This window comes from Triturus cristatus, chromosome 10 (assembly GCF_964204655.1).
Source record: "Triturus cristatus chromosome 10, aTriCri1.1, whole genome shotgun sequence".
In the NCBI taxonomy this organism is placed as follows: domain Eukaryota; kingdom Metazoa; phylum Chordata; class Amphibia; order Caudata; family Salamandridae; genus Triturus; species Triturus cristatus.
The window spans coordinates 835879064-835899128 of record NC_140593.1 but is presented as its reverse complement, the minus strand read 5'-3'; the positions used below and the strand labels follow the sequence as shown (position 1 = coordinate 835899128).

Below are 20065 nucleotides of genomic sequence, written 5' to 3'. Positions count from 1 at the left end.
TGTTTTCACAAACTTTATCCTTTGTTTAATTCTGTGATAATGGTTTTAAATGTTGAAAATCCATAACAATTTCTGTTGTGTTATGAAAGAACTGCCATATTATTTATTTATGTCGCTCTGTAGTTAAGTGCATATAGTCAGATGCTGCTTGGAAGGATTTCTTCTATGTGGGCTAAATAAATGATATATTCCCCATATCATACAGTTTTACACACTTTACATATTTTATACATTTACTATTTTCTGTGTCAGTGGCATGAGCTAGTGTAGTTTTTCTGTATCAGTGATTGCTGTCATTTAAGTTCTAGGTCCATGAACACAGCAAACATAATTTGTATTATTTTTTATCTGGCTGCTCTTCAGGTGGATGTCTGAGGTAATTGACTTGTGGTGTGTCACATTAGGCTGTTAGTGAGATATAAATATTTAGATGCGAAAAAATACAATATCCTCCTATTGTCTAACCCGCTCTACAAACAAGTATTGATGTTAAAACATATCTCTGTGGGAATACTGTAGTGGTGGCTCCTCTTCTAAGGCGGAGGAGCATTGCCCCACTGTTCTTTGAGCAGGGCAAAAAATTAAAATTAAATAATAATAACAAGACATTATTTTTCTGTGTGGGTCTCGGAGCCAGGTTGGGGCGGCGCTGAGCGCGCCAGAGCAGAGGGAGGAGGGATTTACACTCCCTAAGTGTGCATGATGGTCAAACAGTCGTGAGCACTTAGCATGTTCCCCACCTGGTTGTGTTGCACAGCCCATTGAAGAACATGCCCAGGCTCCCAGGCACTGCCTGAGTGGCCAAACAGGCCTCTCGGACCAATCGCGACACTACTGATGCAGCGTCAGGATTGGCAGGGAGAGTCTGTGAGCCTGGGTGCTTCCGGTGCTGCCAGTGCCAAGTGAGGACGGAGGAGAGACGTGCGGAGTCGGCGAAGGCAAGTTTATTCTGTTTTATTTTTCATCCCCCCCCGCCCCACAACCCCTGTTCTGGGGCAGCCACCACTTGAATACTGATCGGGTATGTGGGGAATGTTTTGGTATTTATTGGTACAGAATGCAAATATGATGGAACGTAGTCAACTCTCATTGTGTATTGGACTTCATTTTACGGTTTGAGGCACCGAACAAGCACAATTGAAAACGCTTCACACCAGCATCATTGCTGCCTGCTGACCCCTTTCACATCACACGCATAATCCTGAGCTCAAGAGGGTATAATTTCCCCTCTTTACCTACGACTCTTTAGTGACCTGTTTTTAATCATAGCATAGGAACCTAGCTAATAAATATAATCTGTGGGATTCCAATAACTATTTTTAATTCACACACACTCCTTCCATTCTCTACTCTTTACATATATGCCCCACTACTGCTTTTTAACTTCACATCGGCAAACAAGAGAAGATCTCCGGCAAAGAGCCCCGTTGCGGGGCCCATTGGGCATTGCAGAGCCGGCCCAACGAGGAGCTGCCCGATGATGAAGCATGACACCCCTCGGGTGTGTGAGGGCTCTTGCTCCTAATTGGAGCTATTCCACCTCTACCTTCTCCTTTACCTGGCGAACCCCTGGTACTTACCTACAACAAACCCCCATCTCTTCTCCTCCCAGGCCCCTTGTCCCTTGCCTACAGGAACTGCATACCCTTGTTTATACATATACCGTCTGTATGAGCATCACCTTGCACAAAGGCTGTATTTGCACTACAAACAGAAAGTTAGATTTTAAAAGGGAACCACCCGAAGTAACTTCCAGGAACTTGGACAGTGCATCCTCATTCCCTGTCTGAAAAAAGAGCATTAAAGTGAACTCCGACCACCCCACGTTTTTGCATTTCGAGACTGCTTTGATCACCAGTGAAGGGAATGCTCTGCAGATTACTCTAAGTGCTGCTGTGAGTCCAGAGTTGAGTCTGCATGACAGCCAGTCGTTCAGAAGTGAAGAGACCTGAAACCGGTGCAGCTCTCTGGAGAAGCTGAGGGTCTGCCTAGCACCTAGAAGCCTGCTCGCATAGTCAGAGAGGGGAGGACTGTCCAGGAGGAGAAACCCAGTCATGTTCCAGGTGGTTAGGAACACTCATATAAACCAGACTATTATCATCAGGGCAGTCGGCACAACCAGGACATGAGAAACAACGGGGCTCCCTGCACAGTTCAGGAGGTAAACCACAGGCACAGAACTTGCTACTTAAACGCGGTGTGTGCTGTCTGACCCAAACCCTGTGTACCTAGAGGGATAAGGGCTGCCGTTGCTCGTCGAGCGACATGCCAAAGAGGATAAGTGTAATCACTGGAGCACGGAGCCTGTCCTCTCAGCTTGGAGGCTGCATTTGCCCAGAAACCTCACCCAACAACCAGGCCAGGTGCACTGTGATCCCAGTAGTGCCACTAAGGAGAGTGGCTTCTGTCCGCGATCCTGTTCCAATTCAGATATCACCACTGGTGTGAAACAAACGAGTGGTCCAACCAGAACTGCTACAGGCCGTCACTCGGCACACAGGTAACACTTGCCGGAGCAAAATCAATTATATCTTGAAATGTGAAGACCCGCCTCACACACATAGCAATATCAACGTGAACTCTTTGTTATCTCAAGATCACATGAACTGACCTACAGGGTGACACCACATAGTGATCGCTTTGCAAACTTGCAATTGTGCTGTTACTGCAAACACCTCGTCAATCCTTTGAAATATGCCGCACCTGATGAGCCCCTTAGGATCATGAAAGAGAATGCCATAGAATGTGGGGCATCTTGACATTGTATGTATTCGGGAGTACTGAACCCTATACTTTCCCCCATTAAGTGTGTAGCATTTTATTTTGCTCCGACATTAACCCCTTCTGTGCCCATGACGAGCTGGACTCGTCATGGGCCGCGGTTGCGCTGTGCCCATGACGAGTCCAGCTAGTCATGAACCCCGCCCGCTAATGGAACGCCCGGCACAGGGCGGGGAAAGGGCGTGGCACACAAGGGGTTAAAGTACTTCTGTTTCTCTTTTTTAAAAGACATGCACAGGGCTGGACATTGAGTTATTGTGTCTGTTGAGTTCTGAGTTTGTGCTCCTCACACTACCTCCCTGTGAAGCCTTTGACAGCTTGCCTTCGCTACCTTGAGAGTCAAGCGTGGAAGAGGGGTGCATGGACCAGTTTTCAGAGCTATAGTAAAACACTGAGAAAAAAAAAGACCCCACCACCATGGGTGTGACCGAGTAGCTCTACTCTGGCATGTGGTTCTGGACAGGGGTCTATCAGTGGCCTTTAACGGCACCCAAACGAGTATCAACTCTATCACCTCATTCTATTGGCTACTTGATGTATCATTCCACCTGCCAGGAGGTCTGCTTTTGAAGTGTGTCAAGGGCTATTTTTACATCTGAAAAGTTGACTGAATCATCACTCTGTTTGTCTGATTCAATCTTCATGTACAATATGCATTCTATACAGAACACAATCCTTTTTTGCTCTTTTTTTCACAGAATTGACAAAGCAATAGGGCATCCTGTAATGCATAATAAACAGCATTTCATTTAAGGATGCAACACATGTACAGAGAAATTGTGGATGTCCCTGATTACATACTTTGGCACATTAAAGCCAGACTTCTTGGCAATGCCAGTGTTTATAATTAATTGTCTGGCACCAATAGGCTTCAAATGTACTAAAGGACGGGATATAAAGATCTATGAAACCAAGCCCCCCAACACAGACATTATTAGCCAATGCCATTCTTTTCTCAAGCAAAGATTATTTTAACAAAGAAGCTCTAGGTGATGGAGCTTATGAATGTACCACACTTTTCACCCACTGTTCTTAAAGTTAGCACATCTAAAACCTGGACATTGTCATGGTATATGATTGGGATCACTATTCTGAAACTCACACATGACACCAAATACTTCCATCATTGTCCACATTTAATCCAATATACTTCCAAGAGTGCATGCATTCATGCAACAAAACAAAAAGGTCTGGGTCTACGATGCCATACAAGTGGAAATATACCACTACACAAGAGTTAATGCTTCCATTGTAACTGCTTTTTAGGTCTCGCCTGACCCAGCGCATGCGCTGGTCTGGCGAGACATATAGTAGGTGGGTTTTGAAAGTGCTACCCACATTTTTGTGCTGGCTACAAGCTTGAGTGCTCGATGGCGTGCACGCGCACAGCTGTTCCCCGCATTCCCTCCTCCCTTCTCGCCCAGCCATCTGCCTTTCCTGTGCCAGCCTTCTGCACCATCTCCGCCCCTCCCCCCGCTGCTGCGCGCGCATCCCTAGCGTGCTTTTAGCGCTTCATCGCGATCACTTTCGCTTTCATAGTGATCGCGATCGCGATTATTTTCGCTTTTACGGCTGCGCGGCATACTTTTACTGCTGCACGGCCAATGCTTGTTGAAATCGTGTTTCCGTGTTTGAGGTTGCCACCAGCGCGTCAGTTTCAGGAATGCCTTTTCTGACATCACCACGCATTCCTTAGCGTGCACGTTGGTTACGAGGTTATTTAAATCTTCCCGGATGTTTGCTTGTCAGAAGCCGGTGGCTGGGTAATAGGGGCAGGCTCTGAGCTGCACTCTGGTAAAGGGTGTTACTCCAAATCTGTGACATGCCATTGTATGGCAATTCCGCACTTGTGGTGTTTTGGAACACAAATGGTGCTTTTTTTACACACATAGAAATGCATGATTTCGAGGAATGCTCTTTGCTGTGGAGAATACTTTTAAGGTACTGGGAATTTCCCTTCCTATGGCCATATAGCTAGTGAGCCACTATCAAAGAATCTCCCAGGGTTGCCTTACACCCAGCCTTTTTGAAATCGTGTTTCCCTGTTTGAGGTTGCCACCAGCGTGTCAGTTTCAGGAATGCCTTTTCTGACATCACCACGCATTCCTTAGCGTGCACGTCGGTTACAAGGTTATTTAAATCTTCCCGGATGTTTGCTTGTTCCGACTAGCCTCCCCTCTATTCTACACCTATCTTCTCTCGTCTGCTTTGCCCTCTCCCTTCCGCGATCATGCCACCTCTCCCGACCCTGTCCACCTTCCTCTCATCTTGACTCTCTCACATTTACTGTATCCACCCCCTCTTCATCTTGTCTTCTCCGCCACAACCCTGCTTTCCACTCCTCCCCTCCCCTATCCGCCGCTCACTCCCTCTCTACTTCCCCCTTTGCTTCTCTTTCCTTTTTATGTCTCCTCTTTTCTCTCACTGCCTCTCGTATTCAGCCGTCCATACCGCCTTCTTCCTGTACCCCCCAGTGTTCATTTTCCTCTTTCGTTTCTAGCCCTGCCTTCCTCCCTCTTCGACCCGCCCTTCATTTGACCTCTCTCCACCATCTCTCCTTCCTCCACCGCTCTACTCCTTTTCTTCTTATGTCAACCTTTTACTTTACTTCAGCAAATGGCATTGATCAGTGCCTCAAAATAAGCACTTGAAGCGCAGGTACAGGTTGCGGCGCTGGCTCAACATTCTCGAACTTTGTACAGATATTTTTTTAATGCATTTTCGGGCCCGCACTTCCCACCTGACTTCAAAACAGCACACTGTACCTGGGTTTTTAGCACCACTGGCCATGATCGAAATGAGCTGCTTACTTCAAAAGATATTATGATGTATTCCTCATAGTTTTAACAACAAGCATTGGCATAGCCAATAGGTCTCGCCTTTGGGACCTTATAAGTGTTTAACCATGCAACAGTTAATGTTGTTGCACCAATGATATTGTGCTGCATAACTTAATACTTATAAGGTTCCAAAAGCGAGACCTATTGGCTATGCCAATGCTTGTTTGGGATCGCCCTGCTTTTCCATTTTCCATCTCTCGATTGCTCTCACCGTTGCGCCACCGATTTCTGCCACTGTCTTTCTCTTGACATCCCATATTGTCTCCTTTATGGTCAGATTGTTTCCTCCTACCTTTTCCATTACCTCTTTCTCAATCATTTCTAATGTCCACGAACTCCATTGCTTAAAGTCAAATTATTTCCCTCTCCATGAAAGCCCTGCTTCTGATTTCAACCCAACTTGTACCTTTTGCTTCTGCTTGCTTTGCATTGTCACATGCCATGTACTACCACTCAAATCCCTGTATATGCCAAGCCCTTCTTGCCCTCTGTTCTGTTCCTTCATTCCAACCAATCTTCAACATCTAATAGCTGTTGCTTATGTAGTCAACTCACTGCCCCGTTTGAATTTCCCTCGCCCTCCAGTCTCCATTCCTCTGTTTAGAGCCTCGTTCTATCTCTGACTTCCTCTTTGTAAAACTATTTTCTCTGGTTGCAGACTACCATCTCTCTCGGTTTCCTTCATTCTTTTGCTTATCCACTGCCTCTTCCCCTCCATTTTTTCTGTTTCTTCATTAGCCTCCACGCCTCTTCTTTGCTCTATTTTATAGTGATGTCAAGCCTGTGTTAAATAACTATTGTGGGCTTACTGAGAGCTTACTTGAGCCTACAGTCTGTCTACATCTTACCATTAGTTGACTATATTGTCACTCTCATGTGCTTGCTTCTTATTCAATGGCTTACCATGTTGCAGCTTCTCAGTCTTTTTTTTATTGTCTCTCCCCTGGACCATAGCTATAATGGCTTTTATCCTTCCAATGCTCCTTCCAATGCTGACTTTTAGTGAAATCTCTTTTTTCTTTTACCTTAAGCACTCCATGTGAGTGCATGTGTTTTCCAGCTGTCTTCTTCAGTGTGGTTCTCTCCAACACAATCCTTTTTACTCTCCTCCCACCTCCACATTGCTCTATCATCCACGTGCTTCACCGACCCCTCTCTTGTATTGCTCTTTTTCACTCATGTCCTTGTCTCTTCCCACCTGTGCGCATGTAACTGTCCCACCTGTGTGCCGCTCTTGCCCCTCCACATTGCTATCCCTTTCCTGTCTGATTTACTGCCCCACTTGCACTCTCTCACCCAGTGCTTCTCTCCCCCTGCACCCATGCTTCTCTCTCGCATGTGTGCTGCTTTGTCCTCTCCGTTCTCTGTCTTGCTCTCTCTCTCCGGTGTGTTTCTCCCTTTTCCCAGTGTTGTCCTCAGTGCTTGAAACTGAAAAATAGAAGAGCTGGTACTCTGTACCAGAGTACCTACTTGTTTCTCAAAGTAACGGTACTCTCCAATTAAACGTATCACGTCACTCGAAGAGGTGCAGGTACTCCCCTCTCAAAATAAACAAGTGCCAATACTCAGTACAGGACAGTACCAGCCCATTTAAAGCACTGGTTGTCCCCTCCTTCCAGGCCCCTCTGCACAGCTTCAGCAATGCTGTACAGTGTCGCTAAAACCTGCTGTCAATGCCAATAGGTCCCAATGGTAAGTCCAATTGGCATTGCCAATGATTATTTTTCATGGTCGCCACCACACTCTCCCTTTTCTTCCCTTTGCATATCTCTTTACCATTGTAAAAGCATTGCTGTCTAACCTGTCTACTCTCTTTGGCCCTCACACTCTCTTCCCTCCTCTCTACGTAACTGGTCATCTCTTCGGTTTCAGCGACTCTTCCCCTTTAGCTCTCCTTCTCTGTCGCCTCGCTCTCTTTCGCTTGCATAGTCCTTGCATTCTCTCCTTTTGCCTTCCTCTGAGGGAGGTTACAGGCTTAACATGCTTCGGCTGAATTCCACAACACACTAATCCAGTTATTTACAAAGAGAGGCAGGTCAAAAACCTCCTTGAATTACCCTTGGCTCACCTTCAGCAGAGGCCTCTGTCTGCTAGAGGTGCCCAGTGGTGCATTATTAAGTATTTGCAATATATTACAGGCGAAATAAAAAAATGTAGGACTAAATATAAAAAGTAAGAATATACTTGTAACTAGTTCCTTATTTAAAGCGAACTATGGTAAAAAGTAGAGACGGAAATAAACTTTTCATACAATTTGGGAAGGGTCCGGTTATAATGGCTTACAGTGGCTGTAAAGTGTGGGAAGAAAGTCAGACCACCTTAAAAGTTACTTTATAGTAGGTGGTAGTTTCATATGACGGTTTTGCAATCGGTATGGCCTTGATAGCGGTTTTTAGTACCAGGATCAATGAACAGGATGGTTCCTGAGTAAAAACCTGCGTTTGGTATTTGGCTCAAAGAAGAAAGTTATCGTAGAAATTAAAAATTTGGTTGGAGCTCAGTTCACCCCAAAAGAGGCTTGCTGCGTCCAGCAGGTATCCAAGCAAGTTCGGCTCAACACAAGCCTCCGCGAAACATTGTTGTGGTGATCTGGGTCTTTTACAGCAATTCGAGTGTCTGTAAATTTCAAGTTGCACTGATTCTGGTAATCAGTCTAACGGCTAGTAATATTATGTTTTTTTTATCTTATGTCTATTTGTACAGCGCACTATCAACGTGAGGGCATCCATCCTGGCACTGATCAGATGTGGGTGGTTGCCCAGCTAGGGTAGGTTGGTTAATTGAAAAGCCAGGTCTTCAGCTTCTTGCAGAATTCAAGAAGACAGGAGGAGGCTCTGATATGGAGCGGGAGGTCATGTCTTACGAGCGACTGTCGGTCCTCTGATCCGGTTCCGTGTATGCGAGGGAGGTGTGCGAGTAGGAGGCCTGCAGAGTGGAGGTGTCTGGGTGGTTAGTGGAAGGACATGCATCTTTTCAGGCAAGTGGGGCCTGAGTTGTATAGTGCCTTGAATGTGTGTGCCTGTGAGGAGTTTTAAAATGAGCGTGTTTGTGTAGAGAGAACCAGTGGAACTCCCCGAGGTATGGTGTGATGTGAGTTCTGTGTGGTAGTTTGAGCATGTTTGTGGCTGTCGAGTTCTAGGTGGTCTGTAGTCTTCTGGTGAGTTGCTTGGTGACCCCGGGTGTTCCCGTAGTCCAACTTGCTGGTCGGTCTGGTCTTTTCCACCAGCTTTTCTCGCTGTTGAATCCGTCCCCCCCTTCTGTTGCTCCTTTTACCCAAACACCCTCCCCATCGGCTTTCTTTTATCCCATTGAGAATAATTTAACATAGGCCCCTGCTGGGCATTTTTCCCATTCCCTTCATCTCTGTCACTTTCTCTCTGTTGTATTTGTGTTTCTCTTTGTTGGAAGCAACTGTCCCCCTCATTATATGTTGCTCTCTCCTCTGAGATGCTTCCTCTCCCGGTCTTTTTTCCCCTCTCTCGCCATTGTTTGTTTCTCTGTGTGGTGTCATCCTCCCCCCCCCCCCCCCCCTTCCTCTTCGTTGTGTATCTGTTTCTACTGCGGTTTCAGCCTCCCATCCCTCCCTGGCGCAGACGTCTCTCTGCAGCTGGCTCGCAGGCCCTGCTGGTTCCTGACCTCCTTCCGTGCCTGGGAGCAGCCCAGCCCCGCTGGCTCCAGGGGGAGATTCCAGTCCGATGGCTCAGGGCGGGCCGCTCCTGCGGCTCTGGAGAGACACCAGGCAGTGTGTGCTTCTGCCTGCCCTTCCCAGAAGAGGCGAGCCCTGGCACCCACGCGGCCTGACGCGCGCCCTTCGACACCCTGCGCCATGACAGTCAACCACATGCACTCCTCCGACACCCGCACACTTACCACTCAGATCCTCCAATCACAGCCCTAACACCGACACCTTTGCCCCGCCCCCCCCCCCACACCCCGGCAAAGCACTGATGCCCAGGGACGTTTTAAGGGATGTTGGGACCCTGGGCCAAATGTATTTTGGGGGGCCCTGTTCCGAACAGCTTTGATTTTATGATCTCATTTCAGCTCTTTCTTTCAGGCCCTCTTGGTTCTAATTCTGAATGTGTGTGCATCTGATATTCAAGCATGGTGATGTGTGTTTTCTTATAAGGTGAGGTCCCGTATTGACCTAAAAGAAACTGTTTATATGGATGTTGCATGAAACATAGACCCATTTTGTCTGCAAAATGTCTGTAATGGACTCACACATTAAAAATAAATGATAGAAAAACGCCATTTACAACAATCTGTTTAAAATTATTCAGGCTCATCAGGGCAATACAATGCAAAACGGAGCTGTCTCTCTCAGGGGCCCCCCGAAAGGTTGGGGCCCTGGGCCAGAGCCTACTTTGCCCATGCCACAAAACGTCTCTGCTCGTGCCCAACATGTATGGCCCTGCAACCTACCAGCCCTAACAACCACACCTATAATAAATATCCTTGCTACTAAATCCACAAATCTTATACCCATACTGCTGGCACCTACCCAAATAACAACCACTGCCGCCCATAACATCACACCCGCACACCCCTGGCATGAACACCCGTGCACTCTGGAAAGTCTCACCCACACACCCCACTGCACTGACATTTTAGTTGCTGCCCGTTCCTCCACTTCCCTGATCCCCGCACCTAGCACTGGCTACATAGTGACATGCCCACTCCCAGCATGCACGCTACACTAAGCATAAGCCCGGCCTCCGCACCACTTCCAACCCATACACGCCTCGTACTTACATCCAGACCACGCAAACCCCTGCGCTAAAGGCACACATCTTGGCAATTCCTATGCTCAGGTGCCTGCATACCAACACCTAAATCACCGAAAACCTTGAACTCTGCACTCAGTCGATTGGCACACAGCCACCGCTCGGTCGTTCTCACCACTGGTATCCATATTCCCTGCGTCTTACCCCTCCATTCACTGCCCTGTACCCTCTCCCTACGCCTGTACAACTTTGTCAGTCTTTGAAACCCTCACCTGTGGCAGCCAGGTCTCAGTGGTGTAGATGCTGAGACATGGGTGCAGCAGTGCTGGCATCAGGTAGTGGCATAACATAGGGCCCCGCATCCTTGGCAGTATGGTGGGGCAGTCTCCTGGGGCTGGTTGGGGCCCTCAGCATCCTGTCATATTTGCTTTGCACAATCTGCCTTTATTTCAAAATGGTCTCCGGTGCCCACTCCCATTTACTTCTGGAAGCCTGCCTCAGTGTAGTGCGAGGGGGCCTATACGTACATCTCAGGTGGCCCATACGTACATCTCAGGTGGCCCTTTGTGTTTCGTTAAACAACTGACAGTCTGTAATGCAGAGGTGCAGGTGTCCGTTATCTCAGGGCTTGGGTTGTCCCCAGGACACAAAGCTTTGAGACTCAGTTTGTGCCTTTGGCATGGAGCCTAGACCCCTGGCGGTGGGGATCCTGCTACTGGCGAGGAGCCTTGGCAATCTGGGTCACGCTGATGCCAGTGATACTTGCCTCTGGGGGTCGTGTCCATCCCAGGGGCCATTGGCCCATTGGGTTATGCATGATGGATGCAGCCTTGTGCTCATGACAAGCATCCTTGGCTTTGCCTCATATAATATACCTGGCAGTGAGCACTGGATCTCAAGGCAGGCACCCTCAGGAGGGATACAAAAAAAAGAGTTGATGCACACGCTATTGAAATAAATGCATAATTCAAAACAATCAAATACAGCACAATGCTTCCGTTCTTCTCAATTTATTAGCGAAATTCTTCCACTCCCCAACGCGTTTCGTCGTTTTGAGGGAATTATCCCAATACGACTTCCTCAGGGCTGGAAGTGATACAAATAACATATGTATAGAGAAATGGCAGCAGAAAAAAAGACACAAAACATTTTTTACAACACACAATAACTGAAACAAATAGTAAAGAGACAAACGGTTCAAAAGACAGGCAAAGTTATATGACAGAAATAGTACATATTCTAAAGTGACACCATTTCTCTATGGAAGAATTTCGCTAATAAATTGAGAAGAACGGAAGCATTGTGCTGTATTTGATTGTTTTGAAATATGCATTTATTTCAATAGCGTGTGCATCAACTCTTTTTTTTGTATCTTTATCAATCTTGTATTGAGCCTTGTGGGTTTTGGGTGTTGTTCCCACTGTTGTTTGCACCGCTGGGAATTTGATTTTCATATATTGGATTCTGTGCAATTTTTGTTGATAGCGCCATTTGCCTTTCACACCCTGTGAATTGTCCACCCTCAGGAGGGAGCCTCGGCCACTGTAACATACATATAGCAGGGAGGGAGGGTGCTTTTGCACATGCGGTGTGTTATGGAGGCCGTATGTTTAACTCCTTATAGGGCCACTTTATGCCCGCTCTCATACACTTGGCAGATAACCACGGTACTGTGGCACTGCACTAGGCAGGGAGCTGCGGTGCCCTCTCACTATCCTTGGAGGGTACTAGCCTTTGGATTTTAGAGTGGAGGAGATTTCTGGATGTGGGTTGATGGGTACCTGTGAAGATTGATGACAGTGGTTAAATGGTCATCTTTGATGTGATTTTAGGCGTGTGGTTAATTTAGATTTAGGGACGCTGAAGAGTGTTTGTCAGTAGTCATCTGGGGTGATTGCATGGTGGAAATTGATAGGCTAGTTATCGTCCTTTTTGTCATCAGATTAGGTGTGGAGGGCCACAGGACTTGGAACTCCTGCCCCCTATTTTAAGGTTTGTCTGTCCACCAATTTGACATCATCCATGGTTAATAACCACGCCGATAATACTGACATTTTCCGAAATATTGATGAAACGGTCAGCCAACGACTCCTTCACCATGACTGCCAAGGCACTGATGTGTCATCACTTCCTGAAATGCATTCCAAGTAAAGTGGAGATTTTGGTGGTTAGCAGTGGATAGTCTCCATTCCCACAACAATTCCGACCAAGGGAAATTGGTGAATTCTTTAAACCCGCTGCGTGGGTGAGGAATTTGGGCATCACTACTGACATGGCCATGTTCTTATTTCCACATGGAGCAGCCATGGTTAAGGCACTGCATTGCACTACCACCCCCCACAAAATCTTGTCCACAGTATTGGACTGTCCAACTTGCACTTAAATTGGCCACCCACCACACATGCTCCTTTGCCTGCAAAGTGTGTTAGGTGCTATTACCCATCTCATCCTCTCTTATTTTGGTACTGTTTGCCAGTACTGAGCAGAACTGAGTTCATTGCGACCTTCTTGGGTCCCAAGGGCCTCCATTCCATGTAGAGAAGTGCAGTCTATATGCTGCTGATGGGGACAGTCTTGTGCAAATGATAATGGAGTACATCAGATGGTGCAGGGCATTGTGCTTCAGATTGTGCCTGGTTGTTTATTTTGGACTGGTGTAGATGTGTATGTTTGGTGGTGGAAGATTGTATGTTTCTTGTGTGGTAAACTGTGTAGTTTCAGTGGTGATTGGTATTGTAGTGGTGGTGTTATGTTGGTTCACTTTGGTAGTCATTAGCTGTATATTTCTAATGGCAATTGGGTATGCTCTTCCTGGTGATGGGGTGGGTTTTACCTCTGACCGTGTTGGGTTGGCTGCTTCTGGTTGAAATAACTGAAGACAGACATAGCGGTTGCACTCCTGTCTTTATGTACATACAAAAGCAAATCATGACCAAGAGCGAGTGACAGACATCCGACAAGGCCTTCTCCAATCACTTACATCCCTTATCCTTGAAACCCATTTTACGTGCAAATTGTCGATTGTTTTCAATGGAATAAGAACTTCAGAATCAGGGGTCTTGATAAGAGTGGCAGGTAAAGTAAGACCAGTACAGGTTTAATCTCTGAAAGGCAAGTACATAATGTAGCGGCCTCTGGGGGATATGGACTCAGGGTACCTGAGTTTAGCAAGCCGTCGAACAGATACCTAGCAGTAATAGTATTGAATAAGCAAGGAGGAAGGGTAAAGCTGAGCTCCATAGGTGCCCTCGAACTTCACCCATTAAATTGACTCCAGAGGAATCTTCTCAGCACTTTTGGTTTACCTTTCAGGTCAGTTCTCTAGGGCTAAGGAGCTCGGAGGCAACTGGACAATCCTGGTTACAAGTATTTCCTACTGTCCTTGAGACATCATGGACAGTGCAAGCTCAACAAGTGCCGGGAACCTCCTTTGCTGGCTTTATCCCTCAGAGTTGTGATGGAGAGCAGTCAAGGCTTACTTTTGATACTGAATCACCCCCTGGGGGTGATTCACGCGCTTTATAAACTATAAACTATTAACATACTGTGGTGTGTGCGGGAATGCTCAATTATAGATAGCACTTGATGGGGTCAAGATAAGTATATTGTCATTGCAGCACTATGAGTTAATGAAATATATATGAATTTATGCACAGACAACGTTTGTTCTAGCCACGTGGTAAATTATGTTCAACAGTAATAATAAAAAACAACAACGAGATTGCCAATGCTGATACCTATTTTTACACCTACCAGGTAAAGGTGCCAAAAAATAAAATCATGACTACCTATTCGAATTCAATTTGAGAACATGTGTTTGATTTATTTACGAGAATTGATTTATTTTTGCCACTTCTCATATATTTGAACATATTAACACACTATACCACAAAACCACCAACAACAAATTTACTCAAAGAGCCGTGAATGACTCAAAAAGAATGCACAAATGCTAGAGAACATCAAAGACAAATCACTCACTTACATGGACGACATAAAACATAGACCAAATATAGCATCAAGGTCTTGTCAATTTTTTCAGAAAAAACAGAGGCAATGATTGATCAATAAAAGAACAACCAAAGGACCCCGAGATTCATTCCGGTCAGACGATCAAAGCTGCATTGTCAAGGAAAAAGGTTCTGGCACAGCTACGGGGCCGAACTTCCACTGCAAGGTATCAAGACGAACAAAGGGCCATTCTTTGCCCAAATAAAACCATTAAGCATTGTTTTAAGGCTCCCCACTTACCAAAAACCCTGTGATTCAAAGTTTTGATTCATGTGGCGGAATCGGCTGATTTCGCCTATATAGTGATCGGTCATGAAGAGAAGCCCCACCTTCCAACCCACGGGGTACGGAACGCGTCGACCATTCATGTTGATTTTCCATGTTGTTTTGGTCTTGTATCTCGTTGTGTAACAAGTGTAATTAACACAAAGTTCTAATCTAACACTGTTACCTTTGGTTGTTCTTTTATTGACCAATCATAGCCTCTGTTTTTTCTGAGAAAATTGACAAGACCTTGATGCTATATATGTTCTATGTTTTATGTCGTCCATGTAAGTGAGTGATTTGTCTTTGATGTTGTCTAGCATTTGTGCATTCTTTTTGAGTCATTCACGGCTCTTTGAGTACATTTGTTGTTGTTGGTTTTGTGGTATAGTGTGTTAGTATATGAGAAGTTGCAAAAATAAATCAATTCTCGTAAATAAATCAAACACATGTTCTCGAATTGAATTCGAATAGGTAGTCGTGATTTTATTTTTCGCGCCTTTACCTGCTAGGTGTAAAAATAGGTATCAGCATTGGCGATCTCGTTGTGTTTTGATGCAAGGCTCAGCCTTGCCGATTAGAGACAGACCCTGTGTTGTTATACAACAGTAATAATAAGCTCATTTTGCTTTCCGAGTTCAACAGGGGTTCTTTGTGTGCATTTATCTCTTACCTAAAAGATCAGAGCTAAGCAATATGGTTGTTTTGCACAGGTGTGGTGTGGGTCAGAGTGAATGTGTCCAGGCTGGTTCGGCACTCCTGCAGAGTACACCAGAGTTCACTGCCACGGACCTCATGGTGTGAAGAGTGAGGCAAACTTTAGATGTTGCAACGTGACCTTTTTGTCAATAAGTGGCTTCTGGTGAAGCACTTTCCTGGCTCAAAGGACCAGCTTACATACTCACACACGGTTGGATGTGACCCAGCTAACCTACTTGAGCGGTGCACTTGAAATTTTGAAGGACCCAATCAGGTTCAAATTCATCTTGCAAAAACAACAATTGATGGACAGAATGCAGAGCAATGTCATATATTCACCACAGAACAGAGATCTGGGCCTAAATCCATCGGTTTTTTTTCTCACCATGCCATTTCGGTTTGAACCCAGCCCTATGCAAATCAGTCTTGACCCAGTGCCCAATGTGAACAGTCCAGCCCGAACTGCCAGGCCAGGTCCTTCCTGGACTGAAAACAAGCAACCTAGGACTGGTTTTGGAGTTTCACCCTCATCAGCCAAGATTGCTTGAATCCAGTGGCACTGTTGTGGCCGTGACTCCTCAGGATCGTACGTTGCTCAGAATGGTCCACCTCTCGACACCACCATGGTCTGAAGATTGATCACCACAGACTCCATGGAGTGGTCAAGTGGGGGAAGGGAAGGAAGGGGACAGCAGGGAGGGAGACCTGGAAAGACAGTAACAACAAGATAAATCACCAAAGCATGTGTATCGTTCCTTCCTATTCTACCCTGGTCCCACTGTAACTTTCCCCCCACATTCTTCCTGTATTACCTGTAAGGAAAGAAACACCGCCTCGTCTATTCTGCAAGGATACAGGTTGTTGCTCTCTAGACTCTACTATGGAACAATCCTGATGTTCGTGACAGGGGTGCGGAAGAGCGGTCCTCTGCTCTCTCGTAATACCCCTGCTGCAGGATACATAAGAGATCACATAATTGTCATAAAGAACACAGCATCAACAGTAGTGGCACCCTTTGCCAGGCCCCCGTCCCCAATACGTCTTGGGTAGAGGCAGTATTTGTGTGCAGATACAGTCTAGCGCATTAACACCATGCACCTAGGCGTCTATCCCTTAACACACCAAGGATAGCTCTCCTCTCTTTCCAGGGGTGAATAGGTTTTTTCCTTACAATCACCATCCAATGCTGGTAAACAATAAGGAATCAGGGCCGCCTATAAAGCCGGGCAGTGTAAAGGCGGTAAAAGAAAACCATAAACGTTTTCCCTGCATGAACCAGAGCGGTTCGCCAACAGGGAAAAAATGCGTAAGTTTTCCCCTGCAAGAGCCGAAGGCGGCTCGCCAACAGGGAAATGGAATAGCACCACTGTTTGTCTTACTTTCACCACTAAGAGATGATGAAGTAAGCACGCAATCCAGGTAATCCCCCAAAGTCAAGAGTGTAAGTTTGATAGAGGTATTACCGAGGCCTGAGACCCACTGTAGGCTGCTGCCCCGCCCAGAACCGGCACTTGGTCCCAGCAACGGAGCTCTCACAATGCCAATAGCGGATCCCTCCGACAACCACACACGAGGATTGAGCAATGCACTGAAATAAGGCAGGACTTGAAACGCGGTGCACAAGGCACCCTTACCCGCCTCTGGACCTCAGCACGGCTCCTCAGGGAATGGAGTAAGCGGCAGCGTTCTGCTGCCCCAGAAGTGTTTTCAATACTGGACGTCGTTACGTCAGCGCCCCGAGGCACCTGGGAAATGTAGTTTTCGGCATGGCGTTCACGGACGAATATGTGTCCCTGTGCGCCGAGACAGTGTTCCTCGAGCCCCCCTCCTGTGATCCACAACAGGCACAGTGAGAAAGGAATGATGGATTTAGGCCCAGATCTCTGTACTGGGGTGAATGTATGACATTGTTCTGCATTCTGTCCATCAATTGTTCTTTTTGCATCTTTTTGTATTCAGGATATGGGCATAAAGTGCCATTCACTTTCCGTCCATCTTTTTAACCCAGATCTGTGACTGGGGGGTGAGTGTCTGAAAAGTTTAAGCGCTCCATCCATCACCTCCTTGTGTTTGCTTTGTTCGCCCTAAGTTGGCAGGGTATGCCCAGACGTGGGTCCCTTGCTCACTTTGCCACTGGATTCAAGCTAGCCTGGCTGATGAGGGCTGTTAGCCCGAAACCGGTCCCAGGATGCTTGTTTCCGGTCCAGGGAAGACATGGCTTGGCAGTTTGGTCTGGACTGTTCCCATGAGGCACTGGGTGAAGACTGATTTGCATATAGCTGTGACTAAACTGGGGTGGCAAAGAGAGCTAAAGAACGTTGATGGATTCAACTCAGATCGTGATCAAACTTAATTTAAATGTCTTGGAAATGAAGATCATGTATTCTTCCCAAAGCCCTGTACCCAGGGTCATGGCGCAATAAAGCCATAGTTCGTGGATCTGTGATGTACCACTATTGTTTATCATGGCAACCTAACTTTTCATGATATTCCTCATTGTGCTCACTCACACAATCTCTCTCGGAAGAGAGGGGTTCCAGTCATCATGACACTCAATAGATGTTTCCGGGACAGCCAGTTGGCATTCTCCCCAACATGACATGTGACATAGGCTGTAGCTCACAACTATCTCATAAGCTACCATTTGTTGTGTCATCTGTTTGACCTGTGGATGGTACATCCTTGTTGAAAGGAGGACTACTGTGGGTGAACCCCATCACTATTTCAGTCTCAAGTACTCCGCTAGTGAGAAAGTCCCCTCCAAAATCACGTAGAGGAGAAGCTTGTGTTACGTTATAGGCATTACACATGCTGGGTGCATCAGAAAATGTTGAAACCACGTATAGGGTGGCAGAATGACCCTGGCATCCCGGGTTGACTGAATGAGGAAGGGATTGATAAGGTTAAAAATAGGCAGATGTGTAGAATCAGGTGTACCTTGTGACTCGTGTGGGTGAAAAGGACTCTGTGAAAGGACGGATAAGCAGAGCCTGGGGCCCTTAGGGTGGATGCAGTGGCGTAAGGAAACTTGAGGGGGGCTGCAAGGTGCATGCCCCCCCTCCAGAAACAAACAGGTGCTCTCGGGCAAGGGTACTATGCTGAGGGGGGGGGGGTTTGCCCCCCCCCCGCACTGCGGGGGGCCTATGTTACGCCACTGGGTGTATGAAAATCTCGCACTGGGCCTCTGGAATGTGCATTTGAGAAAAACAGAGGGCCGTGCCTCAAGGGGGGGGGGGGGGGGGCTTCTGGAAGCTTTCGAATTGAGGGGTCACAAAAGGCAAAATATGGGCAGGACAGCATGAATAGGCTAGGAGGGCATGAAGGAGGGTTCGAAACTGGACAGCCCTCGGAAGGAGTGCGTCACCTGGGATCTTCTATGAGGGGGTGAATAAACGCGAACAAGTGTACTATGCATGGGGGATGAAAGAGGGTGCGTGATCGAGGGTCCTAGAAATTACCGAAGGGCCCTGGGAACAGGGAATGAAAGGAACCGGAGGACCTCACCCCACATCGTTCTTTTTCTGTTACTCTAACCTACAGCCTCCCTCCCCGCCTTCCTTCCTGTGCCCTTCACTCCTCACCCCCCACGCAGCGCTTGGAGGCATTCCCGCATTCCTGAGCGTCTGGCCCTCCCTGGACGGCGGCCATGTGGAGGTGGCGCAGCCGAGGCCTGGGGGAACAGGCCGGCTTTATACACCGCTCGCTGCCAGGAACAGGTGGCCCGGCCCTTCCTCCCCTTTATTTATTGTTTCACTTTTACATGTGACACAAAGGCGTCTCTGATATCCCGCGGCTCCTAACCTCCCTCTGCCCCCCACAGCAGTCCCATGCCTGCGCCGGCCAGGTGGCCCTGCACACTCCTCCCAGCATCCGACAAGGTGCAAGGGGGGGGGGGGGGCGGTCAGCGGCGTTGTAAGGGTGCTGTGAGCCTTAACGAAAAATGTCCCTCCATCCACTGGTTTGACGGTGCAATCCGCTATAATTAGGGTACAGTGGGCTCCTGGGTCCTGGTGCAACTACGCCTCCTAAATTATTGATAGCTGTGCCCCTGGAAAGTTTGTTTCTGGACGAAAACCCGTTTATTCCCGGACCACAAAGCAGAAAAGTACATTATGAAAAATCTGCTCTGACTAGGGTCTCTTAGGGTCGTAAACAGGACTACAAATCCCAGAATACATTAAAAAAACACGGACCGGGTGAGTAACTCGCGCATGGAGTTGTGTAGAACTTGAGAGCTCTGTTGACATTTATGGGGGACGGGCTACAGCTGATTTATTTCAACAACATGTCGATGAAACACTTGGAAAATGGATGCAGACATTGGCACTGCCCTGCTAAAGAGGCGCGCCTGGGAGGTGTGTGGAATTCAGCAGGGAAGGAAGGATTGGGGAGTCGAACGAGGGTGGAGAGGAGGCGCGGCGGGGAAGGGCCGAGGGAGGGCACTCTGTGGAGTGATGGCGGGCTGAGAGGAGGATGTGGGCGCCATCTCGCCCTCTGCGTGCGGAAGGGATCGCTTCCTGCTGCCCCCTGCCGCAGCCGGAAAAGGACGCCATTGCTGCCAAGGGGGCTTTGGATGCAGCTGCAGACGGGGGCGGCTGTGGGAGGGAGCTGGGCGGGCCCTGTGGGCTGCAGCTGGGAGGGCACGGGTGGGTCAGCGCTTCGGCGAAGGAAACAGCGTCCAGGTTGGCAGCCTGACTCGCTTGAGGCGCCGGCTGACTAAACAAGTACGGGGGTTGTCACAGA

The 20065-nt window shown here is 47.4% G+C and overlaps 1 protein-coding gene across 2 annotated transcripts in view; it reads left to right on the top strand.

The window, feature by feature from the left end:
* The window catches only part of GLIS2 (GLIS family zinc finger 2), a 219541-nt gene that overhangs the window by 108238 nt on the left and 91238 nt on the right, over positions 1 to 20065 (top strand). The window contains exon 1 of one of the 2 annotated variants that reach the window (XM_085628455.1): positions 20028 to 20046. The exons of the other annotated variant lie outside the window; for it this stretch is intronic. The gene's annotated coding sequence lies outside the window, so the exon portion shown is untranslated. Of the gene's footprint in view, positions 1 to 20027; positions 20047 to 20065 lie in introns of those variants that run through there. 2 annotated transcript variants of the gene reach the window in all.